General features: G+C 42.6%; 1 protein-coding gene across 10 annotated transcripts in view; it reads left to right on the forward strand.

The window, feature by feature from the left end:
- hbp1 (HMG-box transcription factor 1) overlaps nt 1–15,944 on the forward strand; it is a 66,391-nt gene that overhangs the window by 21,634 nt on the left and 28,813 nt on the right. The gene's annotated exons all lie outside the window — the stretch shown is intronic.

Here is a 15,944-nt window from a genome sequence, read left to right on the forward strand (position 1 = left end):
TAGGGAAGCATTGGCAGATGTTTAAGGAGATATTTCGTAACTCTCAAAAAGGGTATATTCCATTGAGAAAGAAAAACTCAAGGATCCACCCTCTTATTAACTAAGGAAGTTAAGGATGGTATCAAATTGAAGGAAAAGATTTACAATGCTGTAAAAAAATAAATAAATAAATAAATTAGTGGTAGGTCAGAAGATTGGGAAAAATTTAGAAACCAAAGAATGACTAAAAAAAAGAGAGAAATTGCTGTATAAGAGAAAACTAGCAAAAATATAAGAACAGACAGTAGAAGCTTCTTCTACAAGTATATAAAAAGGAAAAGAGTAGCTGAAATGAGCGTTGGTCCCTTAGATGGTGAGACTGGGAGATAATAGGAAACAAAGAAGACTTTGATAAGTATTTTGCATCTGTCTTCACAGTTGAATGTACAAAAAGCATTCCAAGAATAGTAGAAATGCAGGGGGTAAAAGCAAGGGAGGAACTTAAAGCAATCTCAACCATTGGAGAAAAGGTATTAGGAAAACTAATGGGACTAAAGACTGACAAGTCCCTTGGACCCAATGACCTACATCCTAGGGATCCTAGAGATAGTTGATGCATTGATTGTAATCTTCCAAAATTCCCTGGATTCTGGTAAGGTCCCAGCGGATTGGAAAACTGCAAATATAACAAGACTATTCAAGAAAAGAGAGACACAAGGCAGGAAACTATAGGCCAATTAGACTAATATTGGTCATTGTGAAAATGCTAGAATCCATTATTAAGGAGATTTTAGTTGGACATTTAGAAAATCATAATCAAATCAGGCAGAGTCAATGTGATTTTCTGAAAGGGAACTTATGTTTGATAAATTTGTTCGAGTTCTTTGAGGGTGTAACAAGCAGGGTGGATAAAAGGGAACAAGTTGATGTAGTGTATGGATTTCCAAAAGGCATTTGATAAGGTGCCAGATAAAAGGTTACTATCTTTGGTGTGGGGGTGATATATTAGCATGGATAGAGGATTGACTAACCAACAGAAAACAGAGTTGGGATAAATGGGTCATTTTCAATTTGGCAAACTGTTCCAACTGGAGTTTCATATGGATCAGTGCTGGGCCATATTAATGACATGGTTGAAGGGATAGACTGTATTGTAGCCAAATTTGCTGATAATACAAAGATGGGTAAACAAATTGTGAGGAGGATGTAGATAAATTCAGTTAGTGGGCAAAAATTTGGCAGATGGGGTATAATGTGGTAAAATGTGAGGTTGTCCACTTTGGCAGAAAGAATAGGAAAGTAGAATATTATTTAGATGGAGAGAGACTGCAGAATGCTGCAACGGAGAGGGATCTGAGTGTCCTTGTACATGAATCACAAAAGGTTAACATGCAGATACAGCAAGTAATTAGAAAGGCAAGTGGAACGTTGACCTTTACTGCAAGGGGGATGGAGTATAAAAATAGAGAAGTCTTGCTACAACTGTACATTGCATTGGTGAGACTGCCACTAGAGTACTGTTTGGTTTTGGTTTCCTTACTTAAGGAGGGATAGGCTTGCATTGCAAGCAGTTCAGAGAAGGTTCACTAGGCTGATTCCTTGGAAGAAGGGGTTATCTTGTAAGGACAGGTTGGGCCGATACTCATTGGAGTTTAGAAGAGGTGAGATGATCTTATTGAAACATGCAAGATTCTGAGGGGGCTTGACAGGATAGATGCTGAGAGGATGTTTCCCCTCATGAAGGAATCTAGAATTAGGGGGCAAAGTTTAAAAATAAGGGGTCTTCCATTTAAGACCAAGATGAGGAGGAATTTATTTTCTCTTACGGTTGTTTGTCTTTTGAATTATCTGAGAATATTGGAGGCTGGGTCAATGAATACATTCAAGGCTGCATTAGATTTTGATTGACGAGGGAGCCAAGGGTTATGGAGGCAGGCAGGAAAGTGCACTTAAGGCCACAATCTGATCAGCCATGGTCTTATTGAATGGCAGAGCAGGCTCAATGGACCAATTTCTTATGATCCTATAATATCTGAAGCACTCACTGCAGGTATTTTAATTTAGTTGGCCTGTTTTTTTTTCCGCTTGTTTCCAATATCATGATTCCTGTAGCTGGTTCTTGAACTCTCTTTCTCCATTCCATGCTGGCCTTTCTAATAATTGCTTTATGCAGTGGCTACAGTATGTGACCATATTAGTCCTAGTCATTAAGGTACAGAAGGAGGCCATTTGGCCCATTGAATCCATACCAGCAGTCCCATTCCATATTAGATGAATGATTTTCTTCACTTCAGCTTCTACAGTTTAAAGTACAAGTAATGCATAAGACAATGTATTGAAAAATCACTATACCTTTAAATATTTCTAAAGATGACCTGTAATTTAAACATTTTCAATTTAAGTGCAGCCTTAATCTATGCCATTATATTTTATGTTTTGGCTATTCATTTTAATGTTATTAGTATGAGAAAACTGCCTGCTTAGTAGACAGTCCAGATCACAATAATATGATGAAGGTTTTTTGCTCTAGTGGTTGTAAGGGTTTTGTGAAATTTAATTTCAAATTGACATAGGCCCAGAGCATAGGCTGGCAAAGATTGTCTTTCATATACAGATCTGAAAGGTAGCTGGTGTGTGCCATTGTAGAGCCTTTGAAGGCCTTAAGTAGACAAAAAAAAATTAAGCTTGATGACTGCGAACATTTACCAGAAAGACAATAGGTTTCTTATAATGACAAAGATATCAATTTTGAAACAAATAACTGTTCTATAGTAAATTTAGGTACATTATAAATGTGCAATTTCAGTTATACATTTCAACACACATTTGGGGGGGATGATGGCATAGTGGTAACATCACTAGACTAGTAATCCAGATCCCCAGACAAATCCTCTGTGAGCATGGGTTCAAATCCCACCACCGGCTGGTGGAATTTAAATTCAATAAATCAAAAAGTCTGGAATGGATAGTTAGTTTCAGTAATGATGACCATGTAGCCATCATCAATTATCAGACGAAACCCATCAGGCTCACGACTGTCCTTTAGGGAAGGAAATCTGTCGCCCTTACCTGGTCTGACCTACATGTGACTCTTCAGCAATGTGGCTGACTCTTAATTGCCCTCTGAAATGGTCTTGCAAGTCACTCAGTTCAAGGACAATTAGGGATGGACAATTGCTGGCCTTGCCAGTGACACCCACATCCCATGAAAGAATAAAAAAATAATATTCAGTGAAATGTTTGCTACTGCATGAAACTTTTTTAAATATTCGTTCATGGGACTTGAGCATCACAAGCATGGTCAGTGTTTGTTGCCCGCTCCTACTTGTCCTTGAGAATATGATTGTGAGTTGCTGCCTTGAATTGCTTCAGTCTGTGTATTGTAGGTACACGCACAGGACTTTGTCAGGAATTCTTGAATATTGACCCTGCATTACTGAATGAATGGCAGTGTAGTTCCATGTTGATGTATATGTTCCACGTTCAACTTGACCAAAGACGCGGCAAGTTTTGGGGCACAAGTCTTCAGTGCTGCAGTAGGTTGTAGGCCCCTGGTCTTTTTTCTATCCAGTGCACTTAGCTGTTTCTTTATCACATGGAGTCAGTGATATTGTTATGGGTCAGACTAGACAGGGTAAGGATGTTACATTTCCTTCTGTAAAGGTCCTGAATGAATCGGGAGGGTTTTTACGACAATCCAGTAGGTTCATGGTCGTTATTACTGAGACTAGCTTTTTATTTCATACATATTTAATTAAATTAATTTAATTTCCCCAACGTCTGTTGTAGGAATTGAATTTATGTAGAATCATAGGGAGGTGATTCAGCCCGTTGTGTCCATACTGGTTCTCTGCAACAGCAACTCGGCCAGTCCCATCCCCTCACCCTTTCTCTTCAGGTGCTTCCATCACATTCAGGCTGTCTATTCCAGATCCTAAATAACCATTCTGTGTGCAAAAAATGTTTTTCCTGATATTGCTGTTGGTTCTTTTGCCAGCCACCTTAAATTGGTGTCCTCTGGTGCTTCACCCTTCCACTAACAGGAACAGTTTCTGTCCATCCACTCTTTAGACTCCTCATGATTTTGAATACTTCTATCTAATCTCTTCTCAATTTTCTCTAAGGAGAACAACACCAGCTTCTCCGATCTTTCTACGTAACCAAAGTCCTTAATCCCTGAAACCATTCTCATAAATCTTTTGTCTTTCTAAAACATTCACATCCTTCCTAAAGTGCAGTGCCCAGAATACCACTTCACACTTCTCTGCATTAAATTCCATCTGCCACATGTCTTCCCATGGTCTGTCTTATCTCCTCTTGAAGTCTATCATTATCCTCACAGTTCACAAAACTTCCAAATTTTGAAATCGTATGCTGCACATCCAGTTGCAGGCCATTAATAAAGATCAGGAAAAGCGGCGATCCTAGTATCAACCCTTGGGGAACCTCAGGCAGAAAAACAACTATCCACCACTACAGTTTCCTGTCATCAACCAACTTTGTATCCATGTTGCCACTTTCCCTTTTGTTCCATGCACTTCAACACTGCTGACAAGCTTGCCATGTGACACTTTATCAAACATCTTTTAGAAATTCATATAATCACTACTGTCAGCAGCCATCTCTGTTACCTCATCAGAAAACTCAAATCAGGTTAGTCACACATGATTTACCTTAATCAAATATTTGCTGGCTTTCCATAATTAATCTATACTTGCTCAAGTGATTGTAAACTTTGTCTGGAATTATTGTCTCTGAAAGATTTCCTGCCACCAAGATTCAGCTGAGTGGACTGTAGTTGCTGTGTCTATCCTTGCACCCTTTTTTTTGAATAGGTGTGTAACATTAGCAATTCTCCAGTCCTGTGGTGCCCCCATATCTAAGGAGAATTGGAAGATTATGGCCAGTACCTCCGAATTTCCTCCCTCGCTTCCCTCAGCTTCGTTGGATGTACCCCTCCAGTCCTGGTGACTTATCAACTTTAAGTTACTTTAAATTGATAAATCTGGATTGATAAATGGATCCCAAGCCAAATGGTGAAATATGAAACTAAACAGAAATCCTTTTCTTGATTGTTTCTTTATTACAGAATGCTGTGTTACATATGTCTGCCTCCTACCTACAAACCCAGTGTCCCAAAGTGCTCTAAGTACTTAATTAAACAATGCCCCTTCACCTGTGTATCTTAGTAATTTAATTAAGATACCATTAACATGGATTACAAGTCCAGTGACATAGTCATTATGCTACTTTGCCCCAGCATTTCTGCTAAGGGGTTATTGATCACAATGTTTATAGATTGGGGTGAGTCAGTTTCTTCTTGTACTGAAAGAGTAAAAGAAAGGTCACTATATTAATGCAAGAGTTACACATCGTCTCTCAGAAATATCGCAAGGCAGTTCATGTACAATTAATTACTTCTAGATTTCAGTAACCATTGAATAACTAACTATTTGGGTCTCCAGGCTGACTTGTAGGTAGATCAGATTGCTTGAATTTGATATATAATCTCTGGCAAAGAGGTGGAAGTATTTCTGAAAGTGATACTCTGGCATGATGTAGATAGCAAAATCTAACTGCAAGGATATTATTAAACTAGGAAGTGTTGTGTTAATATATTTTTTAAATATTCATTCACGGGATGTGGGTATCACTGGCTAGGCTAGCATTTATCATCCATCTCTAATTGCCTTTGAGAAGGAGGTGGTGAGCTGCCTTCTTGAACCAATGCAGTCCATGTGGTGTAGGTACACCCACAGTGCTGTTAGGAAGGGAGTAATAATATAATACATTGGGCTTATTTACTGTACAAGACACAAGGCACCAATTGCTCATAAACTTTTTGAAGTTTAAAAAATCAAAACAAAATGAGAGAGCAGAGGTGCAGGGTAGTGAAGAGGCGAACGATAAAGTGTGACAAAGAGGCAGAAGATATAAACAAGAGTGCAGCAGAAATTAGAGCAAGAATGAGTAATAATGGTAAGAAGTCAAAGCTTAAGGCTCTTTATCTGAATGCATGCAGCATTTGTACAAGATAGATGAGTTGACGGCATAAATAAAAATAAATGAATGTGACTTAATAGCTATTACAGATACATGGTTGCAGGGTGATGAAGACTGTGAACTCAATATTCTAGGGTATTCCACATTCCAGAAAAATAGGTGAAAAGGAAATGGGGTAGCTTTGTTAATAAAGGAAGGCATCAGTGCAGTGGTGAGTAGTGATACAGGTACAATAGATCGTGGTTTGGAATCAGTTTGGGTGGAAATAAGGAATAGTAAGGGGAAGGAATCACGGTTGGGAGACGTCCAAAGGCCTGCGAAGAGTTGCCTCATTGTAGGACAAAGTATAAATTGGGAAATAATGGAGGCATGTAAGAAGGGTACTACAATTGTCATGGGTGATTTTAATCTGCATATTGACTGGACAAATCAGATTGTCATGGGTAATATGGAAGACAAATTTGTAGAATGCATCAGGAATTATTTCTTAGAGCAATATGTTGCAGAACCTATCCGGGAACAGGCTATTTTAGACCTAGTAATGTGTAATGAGGTGGTATTAATAAGAAATATCGTAATTAAGGATCCTCTAGGGGGTAACGATCACAACACAGAATTTCAAATTCCGTTTGAGGGTGAGCAACTCGGGTCCCAAACCAGTGTCTTCAACTTGAATAAGGGCAATTACAGAGGTATGAAGAAAGAGTTGTCTGAAGTGGGCTGGGGAAACAAACTAAGGGGAAGGCCAGTGGATGAGCAGTGGCAGGTGTTTAAGCAGATATTTCATAATGCTCAGCAAAAATTTATCCTGGTCAAAAAGAAGGTCTTGATAAGAAGGATGAACCACCCATGGTTAACAAAGGTGGTCAAGGAGAGTATCTAATCAAAAACTAAGGCATATAAAGCGGCGAAAACTAGTGGTAGGCTAGAGGATTGGGAATTTTTTAGGAACCAACAGCGGATGAATAAAAAGCTAAAAGAGGGAGAAAATTGACTGAAAGTAAATTGGTAAGAGATACAAAAACAAACAGAGCTTCTATGGGTATATAAAAATAATGTGGCTAAAGTGAACGTGGGACCCTTGGAGGATGTGACTGGAAAATTGATAATGGGGAATAGGGAAATGGCAGATAATTTAAACCAATATTTTGCATCGGTCTTCATAGTGGTGGAAACTATAAACATCCCAAAGATATCAGATAAGCAAGGAGCTAATAGGAGGAAAGATCTTGTGACAGTCTCTATCACGAGGTACAAAACATTTGGCAAACTAATGAGTCTAAAGATAGACAAGTGGCCAGGACCTGACGGCCTGCATCCAAAAGTTTTGAAGGAAGTGGCTGCAGAGATAGTGGAGGCATTGGTAGAAATATTCCAGGATTCCGAGAGTGTCCTAGAAGATTGGAAAACCACTAACGTGACGCCCCCTGTTCAAGAAAGGAGGGAACAAAAAGCAGGAAACTATAGGCCAGTCAGCCTAACATCTGTCATTGGGAAAATGCTAGAGTCCACTATTAAGGAAGAAATAGGACATTTAGAAAAGCTTAACACAGTCAAAGAGTTGGCATCGTTTTGTGAAAGGGAAATCATGTTTGACAAATTTGCTAGAGTTCTTTGAGGATATAACAAGCAGAGTTGATAAAGAGGAACCAGTAGATGTAATGTATTTGGATTTCCAGAAGGCATTTGATAAGGTGCCACATAAAAGGCTATTGCATAAGATAGGAGCTCACTGTATTGGGGATAATGTATTAGCACAGATTGAGGATTGGTTAACATACAGAAGACAAAGTCGGGATTAATGGGTCTTTTTCAGGTTGGAAAGACGTAACTAGTGGAGTGCCACAAGGATTAGTCCTAGGGCCTCAATTATTTACTATCCATATTACTGACATGGTGGACGGGGCAGACTGTAATGTATCCAAATTTGCTGCTGATACAAAAATAAGTGTAAGGGCATGTTGTGATGAGGACATAAGGAAACTATCAAGAGGTTATAGATAGGTTGAGTGAGTGGGCAACAAAGTGGCAGATGGAGTTTAATGTAGGAAAGTGAGAGATCATGCACTTTTGTAGGAAGAATCAAAAGGCAGACTGTTATTTAAATGGAGTGCAGCAGTTATTTAAATGGTGTTCTTGTGCATGAAGCACAAAAAATTATCATACTGGTGCAGCAAGTAATTAAGAAGGCAAATAGAATTTTGGCCTGTATTGGCGAGGGGGTTGGAGTTTAAAAATAGGAAAGCCTGTTAAAACTATATAGGGTGTTGGTGAGGCCGCACCTGGAATACTGTATACAGTTTTCGTCCCTGTATTTAAGAAAGGATATACTAGCATTAGAGGCAGTTCAGAAGAGATTCACTTGGCTGATTCCTGGGATGAAGGAGTTGACTTATCAAGAATGGCCAAACAAGCTAGGCCTTTATTCATTGGAGTTTAGAAGAATGAGGGATGATCTTATTGAAATGTACAAAATTCTGAGGGGGCTTGTTGGGTAGATGTTGAGAAGGTGTTTCCATTTGTGGGAGAATCTCAAATAGGAGACATAGTTACAGAAAAAGGGGACACTCATTTAAAACTAAGCTGTGAAGGAATTTCTTCTCTCAGAGGATAGTAAATGTCTGGAATTCTCTACCCCAGCGGGTTGTGGAGGCTAGATCACTGAAAGTATTTAAAGAGGAGGCAGATAGATTTTTGAAATATCGAGGAGTTGAAAGCTATGAGGAGCTGGCACGAAAGAGTTGAGGCCTGGGGCAGATCAGCCATGATCTTACTGAATGGTGAGGCAGGCTTGTGGGGCCAAATGGCCTACTCCTATTTCTTATTAAGGGATTTGGTAAAAACATTGTGGGTTAATTTATTCAGACTATGTACATGAGAACAGTTATACATAGGTACAAAACTTGAATGCATCGGAGTGGTGTGTGCTCTGCTCAAAGCAAAAGTGAAACTAAGACTGGATCACATGGCACTTTCCTAAAGATATATCACAACAGGAAGTGACTGGAGATTTGAGAGTCGTGGGAACAGCCAGTCAGGGTATATGTTTCAAAAAGAATCTTATTGAAAGTAACTATGCTCCACTATCAATAATGATGGTGACTGCTTTCATTCTCTTATCTCAAGAGGCTTTAGTGGACAGGATGCTACTAATGTGGTATCATCACAGATGCTTAGGGACAACCTTTGTATTTCAAGTAGGAATTTCTGAAACTTAGAGAATTGTTGGAATGGGATGTTTAAACAATTGGTGGATTTTGACACTTATCGACGGACAGATGAGAAATTTAAAAATTATAGTCCTCTGAAATGGCACGCTGTATGTTTTCCAAAATTGAATCCAGTTTTTCGTCTCAGGATATTGCAGCCCTTTATATTTCTATCATTTCTTTTGTTTAAAAAAGCAATAGCATTTGACTGACATACAAGGAGAATTAGCTTTCTGTGGACATAATGCTGCACTGAGTGCCAAAGATTTAAAGTGGCATCAGTAGCAGCTTGTTTCATATGGACTCATACCTTTGATTAAGTCTGTTGCTGAAGAAGAATGCGTTACCCCCAACTCCATGAGCCTTCATCTTGCCTATTAATCTTTTCTGCAGCACTTTTTAAATGCTGGCTAGGCCATGTGGTGTAGGAACACCCCCAGCGCTGCTAGGGAGGGAATTCCAGGATTTTGACCTAGTGACAGAGAAGGGATGGTGTGCAGCTTGGAGAGGAACTTGCAGATGGTGGTGTTCCCATATGCGTGCTGCCCTTGCCCTTCTAGATGGTAGAGGTCGTGGGTTTGGAAGGTGCTGCTGAAGGAGCCTTCATGAGTTGCTGCAGTGCATCTTGCAGATTGTACACACTGCTGCCATTGGGCATTGGTGGTGGAGGGAGTGGATGTTGAAGATGGTGGATGAGGTGCCTATCAAGTGGGCTGCTTTGTCCTGGATGATGTCAAGCTTCTTGAGTGTTATTGGAGATGCACTCACCCAGGCAACTGGAGAGTATTCCATCACACTCCTAACTTGTGCCTTGTAGATGGTGGACAGGCATTGGCGAGTCAGGAGGTGAGTTACTCATCAAGGAATTCCCAGCCTCTGACCTGCTCTTGTAGCCACGGTATTTATATGGCTGGTTCATTTCAGTTTCTGGTCAATGGTTACCCCCAGGATGTTGGTAGTTGGGTATTCAGTGATGGTAATGCGATTGAATGTCAAAGAGAAATGGTTGTATTCTCTCTTAATGGAGATGGTCATTGTCTGGCATTTGTGTGGCGCGAATTGTACTTAGTACTTATGAGCACAAGCCTGGATATCGTCTAGGTATTGCTGCATGTGGGAATGACTGCTTCAATATCTGAGCAGGCTTGAATGGTGCTGAATTTTGTGCAATCATTAGCGAACATCCCCACTTCTGACCTTATGATGGAGGGAAGGTCACATGAAGCAGCTGAAGATGGTTGGGCCTAGGACGCTACCCTGAGAAGCTCCTGCTATGATGTCCTAGGACTGAGATGATTGACCTCCAACAACCATCTTCCTTTGTGCTAGGTATGACTCCAACCAGTGGAGAGTTTTCCCCCCAATTCCCATTGATTCCAGTTTTGCTAGGGCTCCTTGATGCCACACTCAATCAAATGCTGCCTTGATATCAAAGCCAATCACTCTCACTTCACCTCTTGAGCTCAGCTCTTTTATCCATGTTTGGACCAAGGTTGTAATGAGATCAGAAGCTCAATGGTCCCAGCGGAACCCAAACTGAGCGTCAGAAGGCTATTGCTGAGCAAGTGCTGCTTGATAGCACTGTTAACAACCCCTTCTACCACTTTGCTAACAATGGAGAGTAGACTGATGGGGTGGTAATTGTCAGGATTGGATTTATCCTGCTTTTTGTGTAAAGGACATACCTGGGCATTTTTCCACATAGCCGGGTAGATGCCAGTGTTGCAGCTGTATTGGAACAGCTTGGCTAAGGGCGCAGCTAATTCTGGAACACAAGTCTTAAGTACTATTGCTGGAATGTTGATGGAGCCCACAGCCTTTGCAGTATCCAGTGCCTTCAGCCATTTCTTGATATCACTGGCCTTCTATCCAGCTTCGCCTGCTCCCTCCCCCCCATCTTAAACAATATAAATCACATCACATTTCTACTTCTCTTCAGCTCTGATGAAGGGTCATATGGACTCGAAAAGTCAACTCTGTTTCTCTCTCCATAGATGCTGTCAGTCCTGCTGAGTTTTTCCAGCATTTTCTGTTTTTTTTTGCAGATTTCCAGCATCTGCAGTATATTGCTTTTATCTTAGTGTTTATTCACTACCACTTCTCTTCTAGCAATGCCTACCTTGAAGAAGTACTGCACTTCTATCCGACAGGATTTCCGTTTGTCTCTTTTGCCTGGTTCAACTTTATTGCCTTCCATTTCCCTCATGGTGTTTGACAAAATGTTTACCAAAACTCGCTTTCATAGACGTATTTCCTCCCTCAGCGACTGTCACCACCTCCGTGGATTCTAACTGAATTTCCATTCCTCGTGTTTCGAATCCACCCAAAATTACAGGTATCTCCGGGACATACAGCGTTTCTTGGACTGCTGTTCCCGCCGCATCCTAAGATCCCCACTCTGTGCCATGCGGACATACTTGACGTCTCCCTCCCGCAGCACTGACTCATCCTATCTCAAAGCTGTCCTTGTCCCCAGTTTCATTTTATTCTTCGTTTCATCTGATGCCTTAACCAAAGAAACTTTCTCTTCATTTCAGGCACTAAGGAACGCGAGCTCCAACAACTTTTTGATGCCAGTGTCCATCCAGGAACCTCCACCCCTTCCCCCTGACCCTACCCCCTTCGAATCCCAGCCTTTGCCATGCATTCACCATACTCTCTGACCTCCCCGTTTCTGATGCTGAACGTTCAGTACTCAGCAAAGGACTCAGTTTCAAACGTTTACGTCCTCACCTCAATGAATTTCGGGCCCGGCATGATGCTGAACTCTTCTTCCGCCGCTTTCGTCTCCGTGTTCACTTCTTTGGGCAGGAGTCCTCCCCCCATTCCAGAGATCCTTTCACTCGCCTCCATTATTCTTCCTCCATCTGGACCTCTCTCTTTGGCCTCTTGATCTTCTCATTGAGAACTGTTGGTGTGACATTGGCCGTCTCAATTTCTCTGCTCCTCTCACCCACTCTAACCTGTCTCCTTCTGAACTTGCTGCACTCCGTTTTCTTTGGTCCCTGACTTTGTTATCAAGCCTGCTGGCAAACGTGGTGTTGTTGTTTTCTGGCCTACTGACCTCTACCTCACAGAGGTTGAGCGTCAACTCTCAGACACTTCTTCCTTCCTACCTCCCCCTGGACCATGACCCCATGAGTGAACATCAAGCCATTGTTTCCAGGACTGTCACTGACCTCATCTCCTCTGGAGATCTTCCCTCCACAGCTTCCAACCCCATGGTCTCTCAACCCCGGACAGCCCTCTTCTTCCCAAAATCCTCAAACAGGACTGTCCCGGTAGACAGATCGTGTCAGCCTTTTCCTGCCCCACGGAACTCATTTCTTCTTATCATGACTCCGTTCTATCTCCTTGTCCAGTCTCCTCCCACCTACATCTGCGATTCTTCTGATGCCCTACATCATATTAACGATTCCCTGACCCTAACCGTCACTGCCTCTTCACCATGAATGTCCAATCCCTCCATACCTCCATCCCCCACCAGGATGGTCTAAAGCTCTCCGCTTCTTCCTGCCCCACGGAACTCATTTCTTCCTATCATGACTCCGTTCTCTCTCCTTGTCCAGTCTCTTCCCACCTACATCTGCGATTCCTCTGATGCCCTGCATCACATTAACAATTCCCTGGCCCTAACCGTCGCCGCCTCTTCACCATGAATGTCCAATCTCTCCATCCCCCACTACGATGGTCTAAGGCTCTCCGCTTCTTCCTTGAACAGAGGCCCGACCAATCTCTATCCCCCACCACTCTCCTCCATCTGGCTGAACTTGTTCTCTCACTGAACAATTTCTCCTTAAGCTTGTCTCAGTTCTTCAAATAAAAGTTATGCCTATGGGTACCCACATGGTCTCCAGTTCTGCCTGTCTCTTTGTGGGGTATGTGGAATTTTCCTTGTTACAGTCCTACTCAGGCCCCCTACCACAACTCTCTTTCAGCACATCGATGACTGTTTTGGTTTTGCTTCATGCTCTCACCTGGAAAAAATTTATCAATTTTGTTATCAATTTTGTTTCCAATTTCTACCCCTCATCACCTTCACATGGTCCATCTCTGACACTTCCCTTCCCTCCCTTGACCCCTCTGTCCACCAATATTCATTACAAGCCCATCGACTCCCACCGCTACCTCAACCAGAGCTCCTCACACCCTGCTTCCTTTTTCCTTAACTGAATTTTCCCACCCACTGTGGTTGACAGGGCCCTCAACCGTGTCTGACCAATCTCCTGTATCTCTGTCTTCATACCTTCCTCTCCCTCCCAGAACCAAGATAGGGTCCCCATTGTCCTCACTTTTCACCCTACCAGTCTCCGCATTCAAAGGATCGTCCTCCGCCATTTCCGTCAACTCCGGCATGATGCCACCATCAAACACATCTTCCTCTCACCCCCCCCCAGTCAGCATGCTGTAGGAACCGTTGCCTCTGGGACACCCAGGTCCACTTCTCCATCACCTCCAAAACTCCATCCCCCTCACACAGCACCTTCCTGTGCAATTGCAGAAGGTGCAACACCTGCCCCTTTACCTCCTCCCTCCTCAGCGTCCAAGGGCCCAACCACTCCTTTCAGTTTAAGCAGCGCTTCACTTCAACCACCTTCGATTTGGTCTACTGCATTCGCTGCTTCCAGTGTGGTCTCCTTTAACCAAATGCAGACTGGGTGACTGCTTTGTGGAACATCTTCGGTCTGCCCACAAGCATGACCCAGTCCTTCCTATTGCTTGCCATTTCTACATACCACCCTGCTGTCATGCCCACATGCCTTGTCCTGCTGCAATGTTCCAGTGAAGCCCAAAGCAAACTGGAGGAACAGCACCTCATCTTATGATTAGACACTTTACAACCTTCTGGACTTAACATTGAGTTCAACAACTTCAGTCCATGAACTTTGTCCTCTATCTCCACCCCTTTTTCATCCCTGTTTTCAAAATTCAGTTTTATTTTTTATCCACTTATTTTTATGTTTTTATTTTTATTCATTGTTTTATCACCTTTTTTATCCCAGTTTTGATCCTTTTTTTCCCCCACCATCATGCTCTCCCTCACCCCACCCCCACAAGGGTCATCTATTACTTGTTCATGTTGTTCTTTTCAGAGTGCTTACCCTTGTTCTGCTATTATCACATTCTGCTTTGTTACTTTTGCCACTATTAGCACCTTTTTTTTTTAGCACTTACCACTACCATTAACACTCTCTTTGTCCTTTTGTTCATGACATCTTTGTCAGTCTCTCCTTTGCCCTCATCTATCGCTGGCCTTCCATCTAGCTTCACCTGCTCCACCTCCCTTAAACAGTATAAATTTCACCATATTTCTACTTCTCTTTAGTTCTGAAGAAGGGTCATACGGACTTGAAACGTCTCTCTGTTTCTCTCTCCACAGACTCAGACCTGCTGAGTTTTTCCAGCATTTTCTGTTTTTGTTTCAGATTTCCAGCATACGCAGAATATTGCTTTTGATATCTTGTGGAGTGAATCGAAATGGCTTAAAACTGGCATCCTTGATTCTGGGGACCTCTGGAGGAGGTCGAGATGGATCATCCACTCAGCACTTCTGGCTTAAAATGGTTGCAAAGAAAAAGACAAGAGTCTTTTGCATTGTGTGCTGGGCTCCCCATCATTTGAGGAATGGAATATTTGTGGGGCCTCTTCCTCCAGTGAGTTGTTTGATTGTCCGCCACCATTCATGATTGGATGTGGCAGGTGTGCAGAACTTAGATCTAATCCATTGGTTATGGGATTGCATAGCTCAGTCTACCGTGTGCTGCTTCCGCTGTTGGCATGCAAGTAGTCCTGTGTTGTAGCTTCACAGGTTGACACCTCATTTTTGGGTGTGCCTGCTGCTACTTCTGGCATGTCCTCCTGCACTCTTCATTGATTCCCCCGGCTTGATGGTAATGGTAGAGTGGGGTATATGCTGGGCTATGAGGTTACAGATTGTGGTTGTATACAATTCTGCTGCTGCTGGTGCTGCATAGTGCTCCATGGATGCTCTGTTTGAGTTTCAGGAGCTGTTCAAAATCTGTCCCATTTAGCATGGTGGTAGTGCCCCACAACACGATGGAGGGTATCCTCAATGTGGAAATGGGACTTCATCTCCACAAGACCTGTGGAATGGTCACTCCTACCAATCTTATCCTGGACAGATGTACCTGCGGCAGGTAGATTGGTGAGGATGAGATCAAGTAGGGTTTTCCCTCATGTTGGTTCCCTCACCACCTGCCGCAGACCCAGCCTAGCAGCTATGTCCTCAGGACTTGGCCAGCTTGGTCAGTAGTGGTGCTGCCAAGCCACTCTTGGTGATGGACATTGAAGCCCCCACCCAGAGCATATTCTATGCTCTTGCCACCCTCAGTGCTTCCTCCGAGTGGTGTTCAACATGGAGGTGTATTGATTCATCAGCTGAGGTGGTGGGTGGTAATCAGGCGGCGGTTTCCTTGCCCATGTTTGACTTGATGGCTATGTGACCTTTTGGGGTCCAGAGTTGATGTTGAGTACTCCCAGGCCAACTCCCTCCTGTGTATCACTGTGCTGCCACCTCTGGTGGGTCTGTCCTGCCACCGGACAGGACATAACCAGGGAAGTAGATGGTGTCAGGGACATTGTCTGCGAGATATGAGTATGACTATGCCTGGCTGTGCTTGACTGGTCTGTTGGACAGTTCTCCCAATTTTTGCACAAGCCCCCAGGTATTAGCAAAGGAGGACTTTGCAGGGTTGCCAGAGCTGAGTTTGCTGTTGTCGTTTCCGGTGCCTA

Source organism: Carcharodon carcharias, chromosome 13 (assembly GCF_017639515.1).
Source record: "Carcharodon carcharias isolate sCarCar2 chromosome 13, sCarCar2.pri, whole genome shotgun sequence".
NCBI classification, from domain to species: domain Eukaryota; kingdom Metazoa; phylum Chordata; class Chondrichthyes; order Lamniformes; family Lamnidae; genus Carcharodon; species Carcharodon carcharias.